The 12,939-nt window shown below is 41.3% G+C and overlaps 1 protein-coding gene across 9 annotated transcripts in view; it reads left to right on the top strand.

The window, feature by feature from the left end:
• BCAS3 (breast carcinoma amplified sequence 3) overlaps nucleotides 1–12,939 on the top strand; it is a 424,087-nt gene that overhangs the window by 220,678 nt on the left and 190,470 nt on the right. The gene's annotated exons all lie outside the window — the stretch shown is intronic.

Here is a 12,939-nt window from a genome sequence, read left to right as displayed (position 1 = left end):
CACCAGCCGGGGGGATTAAATGATGAAAAATAAAAGCTGCTGTTCCTTGTGGCAATGGTATTGGTCATTCTTGGCCTGAGGGGGATAAGGGAAGTGCCTGGCAGCTACTGTTTTCTTTCATCTCTTCTTCCAATTCTTTTTTTTTTTTTTTGAACTTTTTTTCCTGTGAAGTGTTTTGTTTTCGTGCAGTTGAGGGAGGATTTGTGTTTATAAGCAAACAGGACACTTACCTCGGGTGGCTTGTACCAGGAGCAGCCATTCCCAGGCAGCCTCTTTCGTTTGAGGTAATAATGGGTTTAGGAAATTAATCGAATGTTAACAGTCAAATGTCTTTTAACCACCTATGGATGGAGTGAAATTTGGCAGATGACAGAGGAACCTTGCGTTTTATTCCTAAAGTCTAAATAGCTTGACAGCTGCACAGAGTCCCCTGAATTTATGAGATCTGAACGTTGGGGTTTGGGGTTTTTTTTTTTTTCATGTGGAACCCAGCAGAGTCTCTGACGGAAACTGTTGACCCTTCTTTGTGCTGTTTCTTTACTGTCTCGTCAAACATCTGGAAAGCAGCATGTTTGCAGTCATTTCACAACATAATTTTGCATTTACATCATGTGTTATCTGGTAAAAGTTCTCTTGTTTTTTCAAGGAGGGGGGGAGGAAAAAAAAAAAAAGGAAAAAATCAGCAACTCGAAGGCTGCCATAAGGTCAAGTGGTGCCGGTGGATGCTGCCTGTACTAAACATGTGTTTAGCTCAGAAAAGCTAAGGCAGTTCCCAAAAATTTGGTAACCATTATGGGACTTCCTAAGTCAGTTCCGGATGTCAGGCCCTAGGTGGAGGGGGAAGGGGCCGCGGCCGCGTTTTTTCTCCGGCTTTCCACGAAAGGGATTTAGTCTGGCAGCTGATTCCGCCGAGGAGCACATCACGCAAGGCAGAGCTAGACAGGAAACGCTTCTGAAAGGGCTGTTTGGGGAGAGGATCATGAGATCAGGCAAAGGAGCTGTGAACTTTACATGCAACCGAGGCCGGCTAGCGTTGCGCCCGCCACCTGAGGGCTTAGGAATAAGAAAGGAAATTAAAGGATCATTTAAGTGGAGTGGGACCAGACAACTTAAATGACAATTTTCATCTTTGTGAAAGGAACACTGAAGTATATTGAATTCTTTGAAGTAAAGGAGCATGATTGATGTAGAGAATATTTTTGTTACATTCCACGCTCTGGTTTAGCAGCTCTTCTAATGTAACCCGTCTCTAACTTTTCCGAACCACCTATTTATAGCGCTCAAAAGGTTTGACTTTCAAGCAGATTGTGTCTCCCTAAACTGAACGTTGTATGCTCCTTGTAACCACCTGAAATTAGCCACTTAGATAACTTCTAAATTCTAATGAGAATTAATTAGTACATGTAAGTAGCAGATTATTTACTTGGGTTTTGATTAAGGTGAAGTCATAAATGTTTTTATGTTGCTCATGGTAACTCCTTTAAGTATAATAAACCTGGGTGTGATCCTGGAACCCTTCAGAAGTCCGTGATGAGTGAATAGTGAAGGTTGTCTCTCTCCATCCCCTCTGTTTGGAGTTCAGGATTAAAGCTGTGTTAAAACAACCATTGCATGAGACACAGACCTAGCTATGGCTCTTCATCCCACCATAAATGTAGCAAACAGTGAAACACACGAGAGACCTTCAAAATTTGGGCCATGTGGAAGCATTTGCAGGTGCCCTTCTTTACATCCCATCTATAAGTGAATCTGTTCTACAGATTATATAGTCCAAAATTATTTTTTTTTTAAAAGTAGACAACAGTAAATAATTCTAGTTTGTTGGTTTAGGGCTATAGAAAGTTTTTCTACAGTAATGCTGGGTCTCAGTGCTGGAGTCTGCCCGCTGGATGGATGTGATTTCTGGACCTTCCCTGAGCTTTGGAAGTAGGAAGGGTGGAAGATTCTTCTTTTTCTGTGATCTTTCCATGTATGGCCATAATCGCTTTATCTACATGGGCCAGGTTTCCAGGTACCATAGAGATGAGTCTTAACGGGGAAAAAATTGTGGATGGCTGCAATTGTGGTTTTGGAAAAGCTTGCTCTGGGATTTTTGTTTAACAGCTATTGGACGGGAGGATGCTTAGTTTGCTAATTTGGATGCCAATACTTAGTACGGTTTTACAGCTCACAGTTATTTCATAGTGGTACTGGCATCCGCGCTGCTTGGGGAAAAAGCAGAAAGGTTTTGGGTGTGCATTCAGCTTTTTTCTGTGATGTGTTTGGCAAGCATTGACGCGGAGTTGGGAATTTGGACAATTTTAAGGAATAATAATGACTCTTGAAATATTAATTGTTTCTGCAGTTGGAACATGGCGCAGTAGTTTTAAAGGGATCAGATGCAGGGAGATTGTCAGGAGCGCAGAAACCGAGATGGATATTTTCCTTTTAAGATGATGTCTGTTTAGTTTTGTTTATAAATAACCTTTTTTATATAAAAAAAACCAAAATACTTTCCACTTCCATTGCAATAGTATGGGAGGCGTCTTGGAAATGCGTTACATTCTATCAGTTTCCCTTTCCTCTTCATTGGATTTCATCATATACTGATCTTTTTCTCCAGAAATTGGAGGGCGGCAGCACTAGGTATCCATTTCCAAGTGTGTTTCCTTGAATGCCTTTCTAGTAGGAGGCAGAAGTGCAATACATTGAATTAGTGGAACCACGCTCAGGGGTGATGGCGCCTTTCCTCTTTATCAATAAAGTACCCTTTATACAGTGAGAACTATTTGTGCGCGAGAGGCTTTTAAATAATTTCTCCCAATGCAAGTCCTGCTAAGCCTAGAAGGTAGTGATGGTTCACTGACTTCTTATTTTTATGTAGGCCATTCTTCCTTGAGGCCACTAAGCCTTCAGGTTTCTCCAAGCCTTTAGTGGTCTGCACTTCGCTGTTATTCTTTCCCTGAGAGTGCTGATTAGTGACTTGCGGTATGGATGCTGATTTATCGCAGCCGAGAGTTGCCCCTTGGGGGCTGAGCAGAAACACTCATGAAGGAGCCCTGATTAAAAAGAGTGGTAATGAAGACAAATGTTTCAGAGGGAGTCAAGAGCAAACCAGGCCTTGGCATTCCCACTGCTCCTCTGAGCTTTTGGAGAGGAGGTAACAGTGGCCAAAGGAAATATTTCCCCCTTGTTGTTTATTTCTCATGGCACTGGAAAAATTTTTCTTTTCCTCCTGGGTGTTCTAACTCTCACTTGTTAACTGCTTTTCATGCAGGGTTGCAATTAACCCTTGGCAGATACTTACCATGTTCCCTTTATATTCACTCTATACATAAAGAAGTTTTTATGTTTTGACCTGTTAACCATTTTAAGATTCTTTAAACTTGACAGTTTCATCTAATTTCTCACGTCATTAAATCGTACTTTATTTTCCAACAGTCCATTCACATGAGGTTTGGTGTTTGTTTGGTATCTTTAATCATCTTTTTTCCGCACTGCCCTTTTTAATAAGGAAAAAGAATGACAAAAAGTAATGTGTACAACTGAGCTTTAAATCAGAGAGAGGTCAGAAAGTTCCTATCTAGTGTTGGACATGTAACTAAAGACAGATTTCAAAAGCTTATTGGTAGGATCTAGATGGTTCAACACTTCTATTAACTAGGAATTCAAAACAAAAATATACATAATGATTTCACTCTATTGTAGTTTTTCTTAAACTCTGTGGGTTTGTTTTTTTTTTCCTTGATCAGTATGGGCTAAAATTAGTGTATGAACTCAAAAGCTGAGTACGTGGAAAAACATGCCCTGACTTTATTGGGGTTGGTACGATGTGTGCAGGGATTAGGTAGGCCTGTTAAAATCCATCCTAAGCTCTGCAGTTCCTTTCTTGTCAGATTTGTGCTCACGTGAAGATGCTGTTGATCCCCACAGGAGATCCATCCACTGCAGGAGTGTTTATTAAAGCAGCACTTCAACACATCCTCCCAATTTGGTCTCATCTGTAAATGTGACATGTTTGGTGGCTTCTTCCAAGTCAGTGATGAGGACGGGTCCCAGGACAGCCCCCTGTGGTCCTCCTCTTGCTGCCAGCCTCCAGGTAGAGCGTGACCTGTTCATCACTACTTGCTGAGCCTGAGTGGCCAAAAACTATAGGCAAAACCCAAAGTAACTTGCAGTTGGGAAACCGAGTATGACTCACAAGTGTGATGAACAGCACAGAGAAGGGAGCGGTAGGGGATGTGGGAAGTGCTCCTGGGCCAGTCTCACAGCTTTGGTACAAGTTGTTCCCTTTCTTCAGGAAACCAGGGGTGAGCTGAACATGTCCTGAGCAGTGAGAATGTGTGGATGGCCCTTTGCATTCAACAAGAATTTCAGGGTACTTTCCAAATGTTAGTTAACTTTCTCATGAAGTTTTATCTTATGGTTGGCTTTAGAACAATATTCTAACCTACCATGCAGGAAAGTTCTCTTTCTTTCTAAAATAGTGTGATAAAGAAACAATTCATCCAAGAAAAGAACAGGGAGAAGGGTTTTCTCTGATTGACTGGCCTCATTCATGATGCACCTAAAAGGTCAGAGATTGTTTTGAGAAAGTCTTTTAAAGGATGGGTCTGCGTTTTCTCTCTGTCTGAGAATCTCCTTAAAGCTTCCATAGTAACTTTTGCAGCATTAAATAAACTTACTGTACTAGGACATCTACAGCTACTATTTAACCAGTCTTATACTTCCAAATATTAGGTTGTAAACATTTTCCCACATAAGGTTTGAAAAAGAAAACAGCAGTTAAGGTTCCTTAGTATTATTTTGTCAAACTGAATTATTTTGTATGGTAGTGAGATGGAACGAAGCGATGTTGGGGAGTGTGCACTTCACAATAGGTGAAAGATTGTGTGTGATTTGGTGCCAGATTTTGAGAGTAGTTGCTCAGCTACTTAGCTTGGAAAAATCCAGATGACATTGGAAACTTTCAAAACTGGCTAAGGAATCTCAGAGGCTTGTAAAATTTTAGAGGTAACTTTTGAAAATGATTTTTAAAGATACTGTTTTGTACACCTCAAAACTCCATCACTTTAGCAGTGTGAACTTCCCTAAATTTACTCAGTTATACAGAATTCAGGAAATGTTGATTACTTGTTGTGAAGTGAAGAGTCACATGAGTTTTTTGACATTAAAAATGGTTGCATGTAACGGGGAGATACATCTCGTTAGTGTCTGGAACATTAAAAGATGACAGCGACTGGTGTGAGCGTCGTGGCACCAGCCTTTGAGCCATTGCACTATTCAGAATTTTGGGAATTTTTTGGTTTTAAATCTGATTAACTTGTGGGTGTTGGAGAGCTAGTTTGAGGCTGGCATTGCTGCACTAGTCAGATTGCATCACCATCAGCTGCCCACTAATTATCAGGAAATTTATAGCTGCATTAGGTAAATGTCACTTCACTGCAGTGGCCTGGAATAAGAGTGTTTTCTGCTCTGAATTAGCACCATCGGCACGTCTCACTGAGAGTCTACCCAAGCAAGCTAAGGGCTTTATTTATGCACAAGCATATTAGGGTTTTAAGAAAGGGTAGCTGAAAAGATGTTGTGTATTGCTTTTTTGAACCGTAACATCTCTCCATCATTAAATGTATATTTATTTATTCATTATGCATAATCACATGTCAAGTGTTTAAAAATAATTTGCTAATTCCAGAATGGTTAGATCTGCATTCAGTAACGTAATATTGTGTGTATACTTAACCTGCAGGAACTCTTCAGAAAGCTAATCCAGAACAAGGATTACTTGGTCTGTATTCCTTTTGGTAAAATTCTGTGTTAGGTGATGTAGTACTTCTGCAAATCCCAGCAAGTATTTGCAAATGTCACAGAATTAAAGAATATCTCTTGGACTCATGTTTCTGAGTTGCTTAATAGAACAGTAGCCTCTTTGACTGTGGGGTTTGGACAAATAGTTGCCACTATCTTTAAGGATGGAAGCAGGGAGGGACAGTTGTCTGTTCTGATGCACAAATCTCTCTTGGAAAAAGCTGAAGGATCTCGCATCCCTAAAGGCTGAAGACAGAAGAAACTTGAAGGTTAAAAAACCCCAAAACATATACATAAAAAAAATAATCCCACCTTCATTCTTATTGAAGGTTAAAAAACCCCAAAACATATACATTAAAAAAAAAAAATCAACCACCTTCATTTTTACTGCATTGGAAATAAGGTTCCTAACTCTTCCCAAAAGCTTGTCCAAAAGGCCATCGTGAAATTCGTTGTGCTTCAGAATGGTAACAGAATTCCTGAAGAGTTTGCCACTATAAATTCTTTATAAATACCAGAGTGAGCAGTGGCTGCTGTTCTGTGAGTGACAACATCTCAGCAATTACAAGACACTGAAAAAATAGAAGGCCACTTAGGAAATGCTGACTAAATTCTAGACAAACTTACTCTTTATTTGTTTTAAGGGACTAAATAGCTTTAGGGCTCCTCTTGCCTTTTTCTACCATCAAATCACTGTTCTGTGAGTGACAACATCTCAGCAATTACAAGACGCTGAAAAAATAGAAGGCCACTTAGGAAATGCTGACTAAATTCTAGACAAACTTACTCTTTATTTGTTTTAAGGGACTAAATAGCTTTAGGGCTCCTCTTGCATTTTTCTACCATCAAATCAACTGTAAACTTTTGAAAATTAGTTTTTTTAAAAAGATAAATCCCGTGTGCTTGAGCTGTGCCTGATATAAATTTTTTAGATAACTTTGATTTTTCGAAAACTGAAGAGAATCTTTGGACTCTTATTTACAGTGTGGTTTCTTGCTTGCCTTAGAATAAATAACATGCAAATGGACAGAAGTGATGTTTAACCGATTTTCTGCTGTTTCTTGCTGGCTGATAACCTGGCATATTCATGTTGGGTTTAGATATCCTCCTAAAACACTTCCTGAGTTATGACTCCTTTCACAAATAATCCTATATAGCAAGAAAGTGAAATTGCAGGCAGAGGCTTTACTTTTATTCACTCAGCCCCCATGCATTTTCTCCATTTCTGGCTGCAGGAAAGGCACCTACCGCACGCCGCTATCGCACGGCAGAGTCACTACAGTTAATTAGAAAGTGGAAGAGATTTAAAGAAGGTCGCTGTCCAGTATTAAGCACTTGGCTTCCCTTCTGTTCCTGCTCCTGCTGCTTTTATGGTTCAAAGTGATACAGATGAGACGGAGCTCGCATGCCGTATTCAGCGGCCTTTCTTCTGGGTTAGTAACAGGAGCGTTGGCACAGCCCAACTGAGCCACTTACTTCAAAAGGATCTTTTTATTAGATAAGAGCGGATACTTACACATTGTAGTCAGAGGAATATAATTTTTACAAAAGACAATTCTGCCTGCAGGTCTGTTTCAAGGTTGTATTGAAGTTGCTTCGCTTTGTTCTTCGTAAGATTAAAACCCCACCGACCCCCCCTTCTGCCCCACCTCCTGATTCCAGCCTGCAAGAGAAGGACTGAAATTCGGGAAGTAAATTCAGTCTTAAACAGGTTTACTGCTGGCATTAAAACTGTCTTGTGAAAGAAGACTTCATCTTTTCCCCCTGTGTAGCCAATAGTATAGAGTTCTTCCCAGTATGTTCAGTAGGAAGACGGTGATTGCTTTGGGTTTTTATATCTGGTGTGTCTCAGTGTTTAATTACCTTGTCTTATATGAGGGATGAATTTACTTGGGGGTAAGTGCTAGATGCAAAAGTAGTTCTCCTTTCTGGCTGGAGGAGAGCTTGGTGCATGGCAAAACTGAAATGCCATTGATATAAATAGGTATCTTCAGTGAGATGAATCCCCAAATATTTGGGGTGGTTTTTTGGCTGAGGAAGGCAGTGTTATTTCATCATTTCAAGTCAGTATTTGGAAGGACATTGAAGCCTTTACATGAAAGGACTGAAGAGCTGAAATAGATAAAATGAAAGAACATGAGAGAGTCAGTCCCCTGGAGATAAAATGTGTCGTAGCCATATCTGTCTGTAGAGTACACACGTGCATCTTTGCATTGCTTGCCTTTGGAAGCAATAATGTACTTCCCTGGTGGAGATGATCTATCAACACCCAAAGAAGCAATTGAGACTTTGCTGAGCTCAAATGATCCAAGCGGTACCTGGCCTTCTTTGGGTGTTGCCAGATCTTCACCACGACTTGGCAAAGCTAATTGTGCCAATCCTGCAGCCTTTGCAATAAGCTGAGAAGCCGAGCAGAGGTTTGACCAGCTGCTGGCTCAGTTCCTTCAGCATCGGCTGGGTCTTCAGGGCCTTTCCTCAGCCTTAGCAGCAGAGATGGTGAGAAGACAAGACCGTGATGGAACAGAAGCGTGTTGAGGTGTGTGTATGTAGCGCACATAATTTTTAAAATTACCTCTAGAAGTACGTTTTAAATCTCTCCTTTGTATTTTATGGAATGTTAGGGGTTCATGGTGATATTTAGTTTTGTTCCTGGTGCAAGAATAGTCAGCGAAGTCTAGATTTCTGTTGCCGATATTCACCGTTCCATGGCTCTAGAGATGTCCTGCCCAAGGGTGGTTTCTCCTCTAGGTTCTCCCTCACCGTAGCTCTGAGCCTGGTCCATCCAAGGGCTGCATTCATACTCCTTAGAAACCAAGATCATTCTCTGTTCCAGAAGTTAAAACATTCCTGAGATGGCAATGGGCTGAGAAGGTTTGCTTCAAAAGATGCCTAATTACTTGGTGTATTTGGAGCGTTGATTGCAAATGCTGGTCTCCAGGGAGATGGGTAAGTGTGAGGCGAGTGCTGGGAGAGGGAGAAGGTGCCTCTGGTGCAGGTACAGGAGGGGACTGACCCTTGAGGTCCGGGGGGTCCATCGCTCTGATCTCTGGTTAATATTTTGTGAGCTGGGTGGGTTGTTTCTCTGGAATGCAGAAGTGTGTTGCATACGTCCCTCTAACAGCCAGCACAGGGCTTCTCGTCTGCCGTAGTAAATTAATAAACAGCCAGACTGTTCTTGCATAAAACTTTTATATTAGTGCTTTTCTATAAGAAATGACCTTATATAATTAGGTACATTACAGTAGTATGAATTTATAATAAATATATATATATAAAATGTGGCATTTGGATATTGCATGATTTAAAATATCATTATGTTGTAATTTGGAAGTGTTCTGGCAAACGCTGATTGGGTAAAAGACACTTTTTCCTCTAAATTTAACCTGATTATTTTCCAAATAAGTTGTTATTTTGATGCATTTTTTTACCATGTTTCATACAGAGCTGCTCAGAATTAAACATGGTGATGTAAAAACACTTCATACAGGGTTCCCAGAATGTACTTTGAGCAACTTTACTGACAACTGCTTTTTTATGGGCCTTGATGGAAGCGAATGACAATCTTTGTGCTCCCTGGAGGAGCATCTGTGTTTGCAGGGAGTGATTTCATTCATGATCTGAATAAAATCCAAAAACTTTGGAGCGATTGGAAGGGTTGGGATGTGTATGGTTGTGGGGATGTGGCAGCTGTCCCCTGGGAGGACTTGGGATGTTGGAGTCTTAATTTTTCTCTTACACCATTTGAGCTGGAGATCAATGGGATGCTCGGGACGGCTGCTCCCAGTCTGGCATCCCCTTCACCCAGGGCACTGCTGGGGTGAGCCCCGGAGCATCTGTGTTTGCAGGGAGTGATTTCAGTTGTGATCTGAATAAAATCCAACAACTTTGGAGCGATTGGAAGGGTTGAGATGTGTATGGTCCCCTGGGAGGACTTGGGATGTTGGAGTCTTAATTTTTCTCTTACACCATTTGAGCTGGAGATCAATGGGATGCTCGGGACGGCTGCTCCCAGTCTGGCATCCCCTTCACCCAGGGCACTGCTGGGGTGAGCCCCAGTACGGGGCTTACCCACCCTGCTCTTCAATCCTCATTAACTGTCCCAACAACATGAAAGCAAGACACAGAACACTTGTGTTTGGCCTGAGTTTTGGGCCTGGTGAGGTGGTTAGAAAGGAGAAAGCCAACATTTCAACAAGTGTCAGAGCAGCTTTGTTTTGGGCAGGCGGGTGTCAGAGCGGTTCTCGCTCCACGCGGCGGCCTCTTGAATGCAAATAATGAACATTAATCCAGCCTTGGCGTTCTGGGGTCAAAGACAAAAAAAAGAAAGAAATCAGTCAGGGTGACAGCGTGGCAAATCACGTTTGTTCGCCTTGTGTCCAGTACGGGGCTTACCCACCCTGCTCTTCAGTCCTCATTAACTGTCCTGACAACATGAAAGCAAGACACAGAACGCTTGTGTTTGGCCTGAGTTTTGGGCCCCGGTGAGGTGGTTAGAAAGGAGAAAGCCAACATTTCAACAAGTGTCAGAGTAGCTTTGTTTTGGGCGGGCGGGTGTCAGAGCGGTTCTCGCTCCATGCGGCGGCCTCTTGAATGCAAATAATGACCATTAATCCAGCTTTGGCGTTCTGGGGTCAAAGACAAAAAAAAGAAAGAAATCAGTCAGGGTGACAGCGTGGCAAATCACGTTTGTTCGCCTTGTGTATTAGGTTGGGGCTTTTGCCTCTTTTTTTTGAGCTATCGTTTTAACCTGTGCTTTTTGTTCTCTATTTTAGAGTGTGTGTAAGAGCAGACATTCCAGCCGGGTTCAGGCTTCCTCCTGAGGTGAGGACTTTTGTCCTCCATTTGTTGTTATGCAATATTGTGCTGCTTTCAGCGGTGAAGTAAAGGGGGGAAAAGATTGTCTGCCAATAGGACTGTGATATTTGGATGATTTATCTCATTCCTCTTCTGAGTAACCTAACTTTGACATTATTCGTGAACTCCAAGCCTTGCTTGCGTTGTTCTTGCTAGTAGAAAACATAGCAAGGATGTAGTGGGTAATTGAACCCAGATGCACCGAAGGCTGCTCAGCCAGACTGTTATTTTAGCCTACACTAGTAGGTTTTTTAATACGAGTTTGACCTTACTTTGAAACATTCTCAAAATACCATACTTTAATATCAATTTATACACTTTTGCTCTAAGATGGGGTAGTCATTCGGAAAAGTAATGAAACACTTTCTACCTGTTAATATAGGAGATGCAGAAGGAGTTTTGGAGTTAATTTATGTATCTAAGGAGCAAGTTTTACACACTGCCTTTCTAATTGGAGTGTTATCGTGTGCCCGTAGCTGGGATTGTCACCATCGGGGACGAGGGGTCTGTCAGGTTGTCTGTGCCCCCCTCTGCAGTGACAGGCAGGTTTGGCAGGAGGGTTTGAGGCACACAGCCATAGCAAGATTTACCAACAGTCCGTTTCAGTCAGTTATTAAACTGAGTTTAATAGCCATGCTACGTATTCATCTTAATTATTTTTAATGGGAGGTAAATGTTTAGTGTACGTGTTCTGTGAGGTTAAGCTGCGTTAGTTAAACAGCTTAGAAATGGATTCCTGATTTTAAAAAAGAAAGAAAAAAAAAAAAACCACCCAAACCCGTGTTTCACTGCCAGAATGGTAGTTTGATTTTGACATACATGTAATGGACTTTCCATATCCCCACTGTATTTTTCTAAAGGAGGAGCTGCTAACAGCAGTGCAGAGCAGAGCTGTATTTCCCTCCTCAATACACACTTTGTCAGTAACAACTGAGCACAAAAAATTCTTACGTATAATTACATTTCCTGTGAAGATAGCATACTTCTTTTTTTTTTTTTTTCTGCTTAAAAAGAACTGTTTTTCATTCATTAATGCTCTGGTCAGGTGGAACCGAGGTTGCTACCTCTTTAACATGTCTGTCTAATTATTCTTTGTAACGTGATGGCAGAGAGTTAAAAGTTTTGTGGTCATACATTACAGGTTCAAGTAAAGTCATAAAGAAAACGAGGTTTTGTGGTAGATCTTGAAGTGAAATACTTAGAGTGAAATTGAAAAATTTAATCAATCTAATTCAGGGTTAATTCTTGTAACTGCTCTTTGTGAAACAGAGAGGGGGTATTTGAGGGATGTTGAAAGCGAGTGGGCTTTTTTTTTTTTTTTTCTGCTTAAAAAGAACTGTTTTTCATTCATTAATGCTCTGGTCAGGTGGAACCGAGGTTGCTACCTCTTTAACATGTCTGTCTAATTATTCTTTGTAACGTGATGGCAGAGAGTTAAAAGTTTTGTGGTCATACATTACAGGTTCAAGTAAAGTCATAAAGAAAACGAGGTTTTGTGGTAGATCTTGAAGTGAAATACTTAGAGTGAAATTGAAAAATTTAATCAATCTAATTCAGGGTTAATTCTTGTAACTAGGTTGGGGCTTTTGCCTCTGGGGTATTTGAGGGATGTTGAAAGCGAGTGGGTTGAGGTTATTTTAAATTCTTGTTAAGGTGTTGCTGTGCCCTCTCTCTGTCGGCTCAGCCAAAACGATGCTGCCAGGAGTTCCAAACTGGAAGCCACTGCTCCGTGTAAAAACCCCGACTTCAGTCGGGCTGATGGTGGCAAACTGCTTTAAACCTGTTTGGCTTTGGGCAGCGCGGCTTAAAATATAGAAAGCGAGAAATTAAAAATGGTCTAGTGTTTTTCTTTCTGTTCTCTTATCAGAAATGTTCATTCAGACTATAACAACTGTTAGAACAAGATAACAACTTCAGGCCAGCTGTCAAATGTTTACCATTATCAAACCTCTCCCTAGGGTAAGATGCGACTTTGGCTCGCCTCACCGGCAGTAATTTAATTTTTCCTTCGTTCTGACTCGGAAATGGCAGCATTTTTCAAAGCTTCCTCCCACTGATGGCTGAAATTTTCCTTGTGAAATGATTTCCACCAGTCTTGAATCTTTCTTGCTTCTGCCGTCTTCACCTTTACTGATGGTTCTGCAACTCATCACCAGCTATGCAAACTGACAGTTCACATCCTGGGGCAGCAGCCGGGGCTGGCCTGCAGAAAGGAGCAGCCTGACCAAATTTACGCTCACAAGATCTCTTAATTCACAAAAGCATTTGCTCTAGTTCCTGTTCTCCGCTGCAGGGGCT

This window comes from Calidris pugnax, unplaced genomic scaffold (assembly GCF_001431845.1).
Source record: "Calidris pugnax isolate Ruff unplaced genomic scaffold, ASM143184v1 scaffold45, whole genome shotgun sequence".
NCBI lineage: Eukaryota > Metazoa > Chordata > Aves > Charadriiformes > Scolopacidae > Calidris > Calidris pugnax.
This window is presented reverse-complemented; position numbering and strand designations above follow the sequence as displayed.